We start from the raw sequence: 14,096 nt of genomic DNA, 5'->3' as shown, positions 1-14,096 counted from the left end.
TACATTCAACTGTAACACAGTGTCTCTGTCTCTGTGTACAATGTTGTCCTGGTTCTGCTCCTTTCACCCTGCATCAATTCCTGGAGGTCTTTCCAGTTCACATGGAATTCCTCCAGTTCTTTATTCCTTTGAGCACAATAGTATTCCATCACCAACAGATACCACAATTTGTTCAGTCATTCCCCAATTGATGGATACCCAAAAGGGAGCATTCTTGTAGAACATGGGTCTTATAGAGCATGTGTAGATATACTTAGCCTGCTTTTGACCAACTACATGTATGATTCAGTAACTGGGCACGCAGGGGACAACAAATTCCCTGGCTAGTTCTGGTTATGTGATGACCAGTGCTGAAAGGCATTGTCCTTTGGTATGATGGGAAATGCAAAGGTCCCTTAGGCCTCTCTCCTCTGCTTCCCACTTAGAATGGCAGAAGGCTGGAGTGCTATGTCATTAGAATGAGAAATAACTCCTGACTAACAATCTTACTTTGACTCTCCAAGTGACACTGTGTAACTCTGACACTTTCCTTTGCCCTTCTCTACCTCCCACCCACTTCTGGCATGATGGTGACAATACCCAGAGGGCCATTAATATAGGGAAATCAATTGGGCCAAGCCTGTGCCTAGACTGTGCTATCTCTTTATTTTTAGGCTTTATGTTTCTTTTCCTGGGTAGGTGATTAAACATACAGGGGTTCAGGTTTGGAGATGACCTCATGAATGAGAGCGATCCACAGGTTGCACTGGGGGACTGAATGGCATCCTGGGGAAGGTCTTTATAAAAAAAATGGCTACCTATAGTGGTATCAGATCTTAAACAGTACTATAAAGCTGTGAAATAAGCAGAACCAGGAGAACATTATACACAGTAACTGCTATATTATGGAATGATCAATTGTGATAGACTTAGCTATTCTCAGCAATACAATGATCTATCTAGGACAATTCTCAGGGACTTGGGACAAAGAATGCTATCCACCTCCAGAGAAAGATCTGGTGGAGTCAGATACAGATACGATTTTTCAATTTTTTATTAGGTTTATGTTTTGGGGTTTGGACTTTATAAGATTACTCATTTACAATATGGAAATCTGTTCTGCATGATAATACATGTATTAGCCGGACTAAATCGTCTGCCAGTACCAGGAGGGAGAAGGGAAGGGAAGGAGAGAAATAAATCTGATCATATAACTTAGGAAAACTTGTGTGGAAATTTGTTATAACATGTAATTGATATAATATATATATATATATAGCTATCTAGAGGAGAGTGATTGGAGATGGATTGATGGAACAGAAGCAAGGGGAAATGAGGTCAAGATCTTCCATAGTCTTACAAACTGCTGCATATCCAGAGGAGGTGTGTTGGTATCAATCTCTCTTGAGGATATAATCATAGTTAAAAGTTGTAAAAATCAAAATTGGTTTGACTAAATGTAAGAGTTAAAAAATATATAAGATTGTGGTCACCATTTATAAAATTAACTCTTAAGTCACAAGTCTGTTAGCCACTCTTAACAATTTAGTTTAATAGCTATAATAAAAGAGAGAAATGTAGAAAGGAAGTAGAAACTATTGCCTAGCTGGATATCCTCTAATTTCTGCCTGAAGAAGTCCAGATCAACACCTAATAAGGGCTCCCTCAAGTCCCAATTTCCATGTGGAATCATGGTAGTCTTGTAAGCCAGAAGTACTAGTGGTGTCTTCAGCAAGTGTTCCACCAATGCAAGCCTCTGCCTTCAGCTCCAATCATTCACCCAGCAAGCCTCTAGTACAGAAAGCTCCAGCCCAGCAGAATCCTCCTCTAAAAGTCTCCTCATGAAAGAGCCAAGGAAAGAATGAATTCTTCTTCTTGGTCTCACCTTTTATAGCCCCTTTTCCATAGCACTTTCTGTCTCTCTCCCACTTCTCAGGAAACAATCACAGCTTCCCAATTTGCCTAGCACTGCAGTGCTTGTAACCTTTTAGGGGTGTGAACTTTTTTTCTAGTAAGTGATTTGTGAATTCTCTTACTTAATGACTTACTAAGTGTTAAGTAGGGGTACTTTTAGTTCTTGATTGATTAACTCAAAATAGATAAAGGGAATAAAGAAATCCTTTTCATGAAGTTAAGTGACTTAATTCTGTTTTAAGCTGTTCTGTCAATGCCTGTTGTCTGCCAGTCTTTTTTGTCCATTAGCATTCCTTGAGTATGGAGTAAATAAAACCTTGTTTAATATCTGATATTATACAAGGAGTACCTTTCTCTTACCTCTCTTGGGAAGGTCCTGGACAGGAGTCAAAATAAAGTTTTAAATGGTTTGGTGGAAGTTTCATGAGCCAAAGAGTGAAAAAATGGAGCCTAATCCCTCCAATTAGAGGGTAGCCTCCCCCAGGACTAAGCCTGTTTTAGACCACCTACATAGTTCCACAGATCAGAGGAACATCTCTGAGAGGAGAAGGGAGTAGGTGCAGTACTCTATTTCCCTGGGCCCAGAAGTGGTTTCCTAATGTTAAAGCTGAATGTCACAAAAGGTTAGGTTACAGTAGCTAAATATTTATGTTAGGTCATACTAAATGCAACCAAAAATAATATCCAGTGCAGATGGAATCTTGGGTTAGAAGGAGGGATTATGATCAGGAGTGGAAGGAATGAACAGATGCACTCAGCCAGGGAGGAAAGAGACCTATTTGAGGGGTGAGGGAAGCCTGTTAGGAAGACTTGTGTTGGGACAAAGTAGATTCTAAGTACTAGAAAAAACTGATAAATTCTTCATCTCAATGATTTCTAGCCTTTTCTGGAAACTTCATTGTCCCCAATGGAGCAAAAGGCCAAGACCACCTTTCTGAAATGAATTGCCCCCTTATCACTCCCAAAGGGCTAATCAAGTTTATTTTAAGAGCTGGTCTTATGCGTCATTTGAGAAAAGGGAACCAGACTTGTTGGACAGCCTACATCTGAATGCTAAAACAGAATTCTAGGCAAATCCCTTCACCTCTGTGAGCCTCAGTTTCTTCATCTCTAAATGACAATTCCTGTACCATAAGCCTCACAGCCTCATGGTGTGAAGCAAGCTTTTGGTAAATGGTTGAGGGCTCAATCAGTTTAGGCTAGACATATTAAAAATGTAAGGAAGTTCATTATCAGCAAAATGAGGATAATCATGCTTGTCATGCTGTGAGGCTGCTGCTCCTTTGCAGCCTTCCAGTCTAAGGTATAGAAGCATCAGTTGTTATTAGGTAAATTTGAATAATAAGTAGTGGCTAGAAGTCATGGGTTCAAATCTGACTGCAGACACTTCCTAACTGTTTTACCCTGGCCAAGTCACTTAACCCCCATTTCTAACCTTACTGCTCTTCTGCTTTGGAACCAATACACGGTATTGATTCTAAGATGGAAAGTAAGGGTTTAAAATAAAAAAGAAGCAGTTCAAGAAACAGGAGAACATTATTATACACAGTAATGGCAATATTGTGGAATGATCAACTGTGATGGACTTAGCTACTCTCAGCAATACAATAATCCAGGAAAACTCTGAGGGACTTGGGACAAAGAATGCTATCCACTTCCAGAGAAAGAACTGTTGAGGTCAGAATGCAAATGAAAGAAGATGATTTTTCAATTGTTTATTTGGATTTATGTTTTGGGTTTTGGTTTTATAAGATTACTCATTTACAAAAATGGACAATATGGAAATGTTTTGCATGATAATATATGTATAACTCAGGAAAAAAATAAAGTTAACTCTTACATTAAAAAAGGAAGCATATCAGCATGGTATGGTTAATAGACAATGGTTGGTTTCCCAAAAGATAAATGGTCAAAGGATATGAACAAGTAATTTTCAGAAAAAAAAGAAACTTATTAATAGTCATATAAAAAAGACCTAAATAACTACTGATTAGAGAAATGCAAAAAAAAATCTTTGGTACAACTTCATACCCATCAGATTAACTAATGTTATAGAAAAATAAAATGACAAATGTTGAAGGGGATGTGGGAAAATAGGTACACTAATGCATTGTTGGTGGAGTTGTGAACTGGTCTAACCATTCTGGAGAACAGTTTGGAACTATATCTAAAGGACTATCAAATTGTGTATGCCCTTTGACCCAGAAATATTGGGTCTATATCCCAAAAAGATGAGGATTAAAAAAAAGATAAGGACCTAGAAGTACAAAAATATTTGTAGCAGCTCTTTTTGTGGTGGCATAGAATTGGAAGTTAAAAAAGATGTTCATCAATTGAGAAATGGCCAAACAAGTTGTAACATATGATTGTGATAGAATACTACTGTTCTATGAGAAATGATATAGGAGATGGTTTCAGAAAAACTTGGGAAGACATATATGAACCGATACAAAGTGAAGTGAACAATCTACATGGCAATAGCAATATTGTAATGAAAAATCAACCATGGAAGATTTAGCTGCTCTGATCAATATGACAATCCACAACAAATCTAAAGGAACCATGACAAAAAAATACTATCCATCTCCAGAGAGAGATAGAAGCATATTTTTTTTTACTTTATTTTTCTTGCTCTCCCCACCCATACAACATGGCTAGTGTAGAATTATGTTTTGCATGATTTGATATATATGACGAGCATCATATTGTTTGCCTTTTCAATGTGTTGTGGATGGGAGAAGAGGAGAGAATTTAGACCTGAAAAAAATTTTAAAAAGATATTGGTTTTACTTGATGTCAATATAATCTGAATTCAAATCCAAAAAAAAACAAAACATGTAATACTTGTTTGACCAAAGACAAGTCATTTAGCTATCTGAGATTCAATTTCCTTATCTATAAAATGGGAGGGTCCAACTTATTGGTTTTAAGTTTCTTTTGAGCTCTAAATTTGTAACTCTACAATAAGAATTAGAAATAAAGCAGGTGCTCATAAATTGAGGAATGGCAAAACAAACTGTAGTGAGCAAATGTAGAATATACTGTCCTTCAGAGAAACATGGGAAGATTTCTATGAACTGATACAAAGTAGAAAATAATACCCATGATGGGTACAATGTTAAAAGAACCAAAAAAGTAAAACTGGATACAATATAATGACTAAGTATCTTCAAAAAAGGGTGAGAAAATGGATCTCCCTCCCTTCTTTGAAGAGCTAGAATATCATATATACCATCAGACTATTGATCATCCTTGGACCAGACTCTACAATGCTCCAGTACCTTACTCCAGCTTTCCCTTTGCAGCTTCCTCCAGCGAGTTTTCTTTCCTCATTAGAGTGTAAGCTTCTTGAGGGCAAGAACTAATCTCTTTTTTATCAGAACTTAGCACAGGATTTTGCACACAGGCATTTAGTTTATTGACTAATGACTATTGTCGCTTATTTTTTCTAAATTTCCTACTTCACCCTCTTCCTTATTGCCTGTAAATGCTGTTTTTCTTTTTTGGAGATGAAGTCCTAGAAAAACCATTTTTCTTCCAAGAGGAACTGGGACTATTGTGAATTCTAATTCCTACCAGAAATTCCTACCCTATGGGGAGCTCATGAATTGAACCTTAAGGCGGTGGCAGGAGCAGCTGGATGTTTGCTGTAAAGTTCCTTTTCTACTTTCTATTTAATTAGCTTTAATTTCTCTTGCCAACTAGACAAATTGTACCAATCTAATTGGGGCTGATCTGGCTGTTGCCTCATTTGCAGAGTGGAGTGTGGGTGGGGGAGCTACAGCAGGAACAGTGCTTTGATGTTGGTATAGACTTAAAGAGATGCAGAGAAGTCCAGGTCAGAGTTCTGGTACTCCAAAGTGCCAGGTTTTCTCCTGGCTTGGGGATCAGCCAATTATTAATCATTTTTATAAACTTCCCCAAAAGCAGTCTTCCTAATAATCTTAAAATGAGTCACTTTCTGGAACAAGGCTGGGCTGTTGGGCTACATACTTCCCCCCTCATCCTTTCTCCAGGAAGCTCCAGAGAAAGCTCTACCAGGGCAGAAATTTGGGAGGTGGCTAGGGATGGGGAACCAGGACTGAGAGGAGAAAAGGTGTGGCTGGACCTTTGGCTACACCCACATTCCAGGGATGGGGGCCAGAGAAGGCAGTGAGTGCCATGCCCCTTTTGACTTTACTTCCTACTTCCATACAGGCTAAAGAAGACAACACTGAGTCTCAAGAGGTGCATGCAGGTAGGTAGGAGAAAGGGCACATCTGGAAGGTGATCTAAAAATCTGTAGCAGCTCCATAGAGCAGGTTGCCTTGGCCTCTCCTTCCTCCTCCCCCACCTCCCACATTCTTACCCAGCTTTCCTTTTTTCTTTCCCTTTTTTCTTTTATTTCCTTTTTCTTATTTTATTATTAAATCCTTACCTTCCAATATTGTGTATTGGTTCTAAAGTAGAAGAGCAGGAAAGGCTAGTCAGTGGGGATTAAGTGACTTGCCCAGAGTCACAAACACAATTAGAGGCCAGATTGGATCCAGGACCTTCTGTCCCTAGGCCTGGCTCTCAATCCACTGAGCCACCTTAGCTCTCCCTTTTAAAAATGTAAAAAAACAACCTTTTTCTCCACTTACATGTATAAACAATTTTTAACATTTATTTTTTTAATTTTTGAGTTCCAAATCCTCTCCCTCCCTTTCCCCCATCCCTTCCATGATACAGCAAGCAATGTGATATAGGTGATAGATGTACAGTCATAAAAAACATGTTTTTATATTAGTTATGTTGTAAAAGAAAACAGAGACCAAAAAAGCCAGAAAAAAAGGAGAAAATTGTATGCTTCGATCTGCATTCAGACTCTACCAGTTCTTTCTGTGAAGGTGGAGAGCATTTTTCATCATGAATCTCACTGTGAAGGAAATGATATAAAATCATTCCATTTTCAATGCAGAAAGAGATGCTCTCACTGTGCCTGGTGATGGGAGGGCCTGGATGTATGCCCACCTGTCCATTAGCACAAAAGCTTCCTAGAGGCAGAGATGGCAGAAAGGAGGTACATTTGGAGCTGAAATCTTTCCACCTTAGGATCCACATAATACACTTACACCCAAGCCTCAGAACTCTGGCCAAGTGAAGTGTTATATGTTCATACATTATTAGAGCCAGAAAGCATTTCACAGATTATCGAAGTCCAACTCTCTCACTTTACAGAGACAGAAACTAAGGCCCCAAGAAGTTAAGCCCTACTGTGTTAGGATATAAAAGGCAGGTTCATCTTAGCAACTGAATGTGGTGGCAGGTTGAGGCAGCGAGTAGCATTTCCTCCAGGGCCTTGCCTTCTCCTCTGACTCAGGAGAGGATCCTGCAGAAGGTATGGAAAGTGCTTCACAAACCTCTTAGACCAGCGTTGGTGAGGGGTTTTGAGTTCTTGTGCCCAAACTGCAACTTCAAGCTGCCTGTGAGCAGCACCCTCAATACCCCAGAGAGTGGAGAGAGGAAATCCTCACTTTGGGCAGCTGGAGAGAGGGCCATGGTCTGCAAAAAATGTCCTCCGGGAAGAGGGAGAAATGTGCCACCCCTCCAATACTTCATCAGTGCTGTTCTGTGAAGGATCCATAATACACTGAATATACCTGAATGACCTAGGGCTGAACCTAGGACATATTTGTGTACTATATCCCTGTAAACTCTAGCAGAAGAGATGTCGTCTTGTATATGTTTTCATGTATCTTATGGATACCCCTAATCTTCCAATCACAGTGTGAGATTGTACCCAATAGGTCAATACCATGACAGGATGCATCATTCTCCTCAAGACTCTCTGTCAATGATTACCTGTTACTATGCAAACATTGCCTGTAACCATGTACATGGATATGTTTGGGTAGCAACCCTGATGCCTATAAATATCATCACTCCCCTCAATAAAGTTGCCATTGATTGCCCCTAGCATCTTTGGTCCTTTTGATTAATCTGTCTTTCTTATGATCCTTGCCATCTCCTTACCACAACGAGGACTTTGCAGGACCCTCTAAGGACCCCCAGACACTGACAAGGTACCCCTGGTCAGACCCTGTCACTATCAGTCCTAGACTTTAAATGTCAATTATTATACATACCTTTATATTATAAGATTAAAATTAATGTCCAATAACTCCAAGTATTATATTTTATAAGATTTATTAATAATCACTTGAAGTAGAAGAAATAAAAAGACAAAAGTAAAAGCCTGCATAAAGAGAAGTTTTCCCGACCACCTTGGGGGTGGGGGAGGGAAGAGAGAGAGGCGGGGTCACGCACAAACTTTATCTCCAAAACATAAGGATATAATGTGAGAACGAAAGTGGGATGTTGGGAATTGGAGTCCTGGGGAGCAGATTCTAATTACACAATATGTATGCTAACTTAGAAAAAACACAGAACTACTAAAATAGTTAGAAAAAGCCAAGTCTTTAATCAGGAGAGAGGGATAGGTCCAATGACAGGTCACTACACAGAGCCAAAGACTACAAAGAAAGCTTACGCCCTGGGGACTCTGGGAAGTATCCCTGAAAGGATAACTGTACTAGATCATCCTCTGAAGAACAATAGAATTTTGGGATCTTATATACCTTTTGGGGAACTAAGGACAGGGAAGTATGATTGATTGACATTACCATGGTTACAAGGAAATTAGAAGCTCAAACTATACTGACAGGACACAAGCAGGCTTGGGAAAGGAACCATAGCCAGAGTCTGGGGGGGTAGGGGGGGTGGCTTACTTACAATAGAAAATAAAAGGGTAGTCCCAGCCTAGGTGTTGGTCTTCTTGGGAAGGATAGCTGATACAATGGGGGAAACTACCAGGACAAAGAGTAACATTTGATTAGGTCTGCTAGTTCCACCCAACTAGGACCATTAAGTACCTTAAGGTCTATTATTCACTCTGAAATAGCTATGTCTGAGACCTCCCTCAGGTGAATTCTCAGAGGAACTTGGACAAACTTGGGGTCTCCAGATTCCAAGTTGACATATATATAGTGTATATAAAAGGTATAAAGTGACAAATTTTTGTCACGAAACATTTATCACATTTTTCTCACAATAACCTTATGAATTAGGGCAATGCAGATATAATTATCCCTATCTTGAAGGCCCCTATTTATGGAAGGAGTTGTTTCAATTTTCTCCTTGTATTTTTTTTAACCCTTTAGGTCTATTGTTCTGTCTGAAATGACTTACCTGGTCTGAGTCTGAGACTTCCCTGGGGTGAGTTCTGGGGCGAGGGGAGACAAGGACAGACTTGGGGTCTCTAGATTTCAAGTTGACAAATCAATACTAAGATTGGTTCCAGAAGGAAGAGCAGTAAGGGCTAGGCAATGGTAGTTAAGTGACTTGCCTGGGGTAAGACAGTCAGGAAGTTTCTGGGGCCGTATTTTAACCCAGTACCACCCATCTCTGGATCTGGCTCTCTATTCACTGAGCTACCAACTGTCCCATCTTTGTCTTTCCAGTGATAAAAATATTTGGTGATTGACCTCAGTTTTCTAAGAGGTAATATCTTCAGCTGAGAGAGTAGGGAAAAGCTGCAGAAGGCTTGAGGAGAGGAGGTTTGGAAACTCAGGAGTGAGAGAGATCAGTTAGAGAATAATGAAAGGATTGCCTTAATGAAGTGAGGGCCCCCTTGAGGCTAGATAGCATATATTTGTTGTGTGCCCAGTCAGCTTGGTTACATGCAGCATGGAGGGAAGAAAAAGGTGGTGAATGGTAGAAGTATTCCAGTGCTGGAGACAGGGGTCATGGGACAAGATGGGAAGGGCTTTCATAGAAAAGGAGTGTGGAGTTGAACTGCTAACCACAGGATTGAGATTGAGAAGGGAGTGAAGTCAAAAGAGGGAGTACAGAGGAGTACCAGGATTGGTGGTCAAGATACAAGTGAAGATTAAGTTTAGGAAGGGTAAGGCAGAGCATGAGATGGAATGATAGAAGGTTATGGTCATATATTGCATGTGTCTATCTATCTACACATATACGTATGTGTGTATATATAATATGGGTATCCAAGTCTTGTTTTACACATGTGTATATATCTTCATATCTTTAATTATTGCATATATGCATACATATGTATTTATATATAAATAAAACAAAAGACCTAGAGAGAGATGTGTGTATCTGGTATGGGCATTGTACAGAGATGGCATGGACACTGTACCCCTTAACTCAGGCAAACTAAAAAGGGAAATTAGGCTTGCTTCTTTCTGTCCTTGTGACCCAAGAACATCTGATAGCTACCATAAGACCCTGAGATGACTATCATCCTTGGATCATCCTTTAGGTTGGGATGGACAAAGAGATGTACCTTCAGGCTATACCTTGATACCATTGGGCTGTATCTCAGGCATCCAACTGTGCCCTAAACCATGAGGGTCTCCAGGCAGACCCCACACCCCACCGAATACCTAAGTGCTTGCCACTGTAGAGTCACATCCACACCGTGACATAACATCACATACTCACTGTTGTAAAGGATATAAAAACCCCTGAACTGAAGCATTCTGGGAGCAACCCCCCAGGGTTGTTTCACTCATGCCATCTTACTTGCCAATAATTCTATTTTACTAATCTCTCTTTTTACTTTTAAGCTAAGTTTCAGTCTTGCATTCTTGCAAAAGGTATCCTTCCTGAACCCAGGGGTTCACCATTGTACCCCACAACATCTGGTTGTAAGCCCATAACATATCCAAGTCTTTTGTTTTACACACATATCTTTCTCTAGGTCTTTTGTTTTTTTTTCTATGCTCACATACAGATGTGTATCTATTGTAATAATGATAATAATAAAGGTGTTAATAAGGAGGATACTGTTATATATACTTTGCTAGATTATTACAAAGTATTTTAGCTCTCCTCCTTGAAGGAAAGCCCAAGAGTAAACTTCCCTTCATTGAGCCCAGTGCACAAACTACTTGGAGACTAATATATATATATATATTTGTATTATATAGTAATATATATTACTATATATTATATTATTTTATATTATATAAATATATGTTTGTATTATATAGTAAGATATAGGGATTAATTATAACAGGGTGCCTTAACTCTAAGGGGACTAAATTCTCCACCCACTTTCCTTTCACTTCATGGTGAATTTCTTCTTGGTCTTGGGAATTCACCCAAACTACTCTCCAAACTCCTTACCAATAACTAAAATCCCCCCCAAACCGCTCTCTGACTAAGCTATCTAAAATCCATTCATATATATATATATATATATATAATTAAATTATCTATATTAAGATTACCTCCAAGTAGGCAAAACCAGTGAGCCAAAATGTCAGAGGCAAGCAGGTCTTCCGGTCTTTTTCCTTTCACACGAAAGTTTTCACAGCAAGCAGGTATGAACCAATCTTCTTCCTGATGTTTTTCCACAGTGAAGAAAAGACAAACCCTCAAGCTATTTCAAGGGTTTCTCTTTTTTTCCTGTCACAAGCAGGGCAATTGTCAGAGAGAGAGCAGAGCTGGTTAGTCCCCACAGAAGTCAGGGACCAACTGACTCAGAACTCTTCCTGTCCTTCCCCCTTTCAATTCCAAACCATGTCCAGAATTCTTTCTGCCTCAGTCACTCTGCAGCCTCTAAGACAACCTTACAGAATTCCTTAACTTATCAAAACCTTATCAATATATTCCCGAGTTCCGGTTAAGATGGCGGCAGAGTAAGGAGCAGCTGCTTGATCTTTCCTAACCGATGCATACAGGACTCCACAAGGGGACATAAAAACAAATCCAGACAAACGAAGGGACCCCACAACAGGGCGCAGCATTGAAGGTACATGGAATCGGGGCATTTCCACGCTATAAAGGGGTGAAACAGCTCTCACTAAAATGCAAGAGGAAGAAGCCCTTCCCCTACCCCCCCCACCACGTACAATGCCAAGGCCAGTACACAAGAGTGAAAGCAGGTTGGGGCACCCATTAAGTCACTGGCAGCTCCAGGGCTTGTTCCTGAGAGCAGCAAGACTTAGGATCCCAAGAGGCTAAAGAACGCGCCCGGACTTTGCCCTAGGCGCGGACTAGGATCTCGAGGGCAGGCTGGGACTTCTAGTGGGGACCCTGTGCAGACGGGAGTGCGGCTGTGGAAGCAGCCCCTGAGACTGCTGAAGGAGCCTCGGGCAGAGGGGCAGACCAGGGACGACCAGGTGGCTTGACCCCGAGAACAACAAGACCTGAGACCTCGGGAGCCTAGAGAGCCCAGAAAGACCCTGAGTGTGAGGATAAAGCACAGAAGGCGCAGGTCTAACAACAATGGCAAGCCAAAATTGGGAACCCCAGAAGAGAAAGACTACCAAGAAGAACTCTGTAACACTCGACAACTTTTACACAGAGAAAATCTAGACAACAGAGAACAAACAAGTGATCATATCCAAACCTTCCCAAAATAATGAAAACTGGTCACAAGCTATTGAACAGTTCAAATCTGAGATGATAAGAAAGATGGAAGAGATCTGGCAAGAAAATAACAGTTTAAAAGGCAGAATTTCACAATTGGAAAGTGAGGCAAGTCAACTGAAGATCAGAAATGACCAGATTGAAAAGGAAAACCAGTCCCTAAAGGCTAGAATTGAGCAATTAGAAGCTAATGATCTCTCAAGACAGCAAGAACAAATATATTCCTAATTTCTTCACTATACTATACCCACATGTGCATGTATGTACACATATGCATACACTCCCACATGCATATATGAAAATGTGTGTATATATAAAACAAAAGAGTTGTGGGTATGTGTATACACAGCATTGATTCTAAGCTGGAAGGCAAGGGTTTAAAAAAAAGAAAAAATGCTACAAGCTAAAAGTAAAGTGGAGAGTCAGTGCATGACTTTCTGTTCAAAGATGACTAAGTACTAGAGGCTGAAATGCAACAGAGCACGGATTGACTCTATGCTGTTTGGGCTCATCTGAGCCTGACAACCCCAAGAAAACAGAGTTTTTCCACCAGCACCTACCATCCATATATGTATGGAACCATTGGTTACAGCAAATGGAGAAATATTGAATGCTGTGGATGAATTCATTTACCTTGGCAGGGCAGTACACTTTCCAGGGAAGTCCACATAGATAATGATGCTTGCACTGCCCAAGTTTGGTGTTTGAGAGGCTCCAAAGGAAACTGGGAGAGAAGAGGTATTAGGCTGCCTACCAAACAGAAGGTTTACAGAGCCCATTGTTGTATGTCTGTGAAACCTGGACAGTCTACCAGTGCCATGCCAGAAAATGGAATCACTTCCATCTGAATTGTCCCAGGAAGATTCTGAAGATTATCTGGCAAGAGAAGGTACCAGATCCTGAAGTTCTTTCTTGAGCTGAACTGCCAAGCATTCAAACTCTCTGATGGGGTGGCCATGTGGTCCAAATGCCAAATGTATGTTTGCTTAAAAGACAATTTTATGGAGAACTCACACAAGGCAAGTGCTATGAGAGAGGTCAGATGGAGCAAAATGATGACACTCTTCAGGTAGCTATTTCTTTTTAAAACCCTTACCTTCTCTCTTAGTATCAATTTGAAGAAAGGAGAATGGCAGGGGTTAAACCATCAGGTTTAAGTGACTTGCGCAGGTTCACACAGATCAGAAGTGTCTGAGACCAAATTTTAACCCAGGTTTTCTCCACTCTGGACCTGGCGCTCTAGTTACTACGCTACCCAGCTGCCCCTTTGGCATCTATTGTGAGGCTTAGGAGACATTGGGAAAAGACTGCTGAGCATGGTATGCCTGCATCAAAGAAGGTGCTCTGAAATTCAGGAGTTAAAAAAAAAATGAGATGCACAACTTAGAGACATCTCCATGCCCAAGGGCCATGGGGGCAATTCCTGGCAGACCTGTGGCAGACCTGAACTTGTACTGGTCTAATCAACCACAGTTAGAGAAACTGTATGTTGACTGCCATTTTGGTCCTCTTCCAGTTTGAAGGACAGTAACTAATACATATGTGAGTGAGTATTCTATTTCTAATTAATATATTATTTATTTGTATATGTATATGTCTGTACTGTAAAAAGTTGGTCCTTTCCCTGTTCAGTGCTACCCAGGAGTCTGGGGGCAGTTTTGAGACTTCTGGGCTCCCAGTCTGGTCTGGCAGCTTCCAGGGACACTAAAAGGGAAAGTGACCTGTCTTCATCATACCTAATAGGTCACAGGCAGGATCTGACCCTCCTTGACCTGTTTCCT

Source organism: Gracilinanus agilis, chromosome 4 (genome assembly GCF_016433145.1).
Source record: "Gracilinanus agilis isolate LMUSP501 chromosome 4, AgileGrace, whole genome shotgun sequence".
Classification (NCBI taxonomy): domain Eukaryota; kingdom Metazoa; phylum Chordata; class Mammalia; order Didelphimorphia; family Didelphidae; genus Gracilinanus; species Gracilinanus agilis.
Note: the sequence above shows the minus strand (reverse complement) of the source record.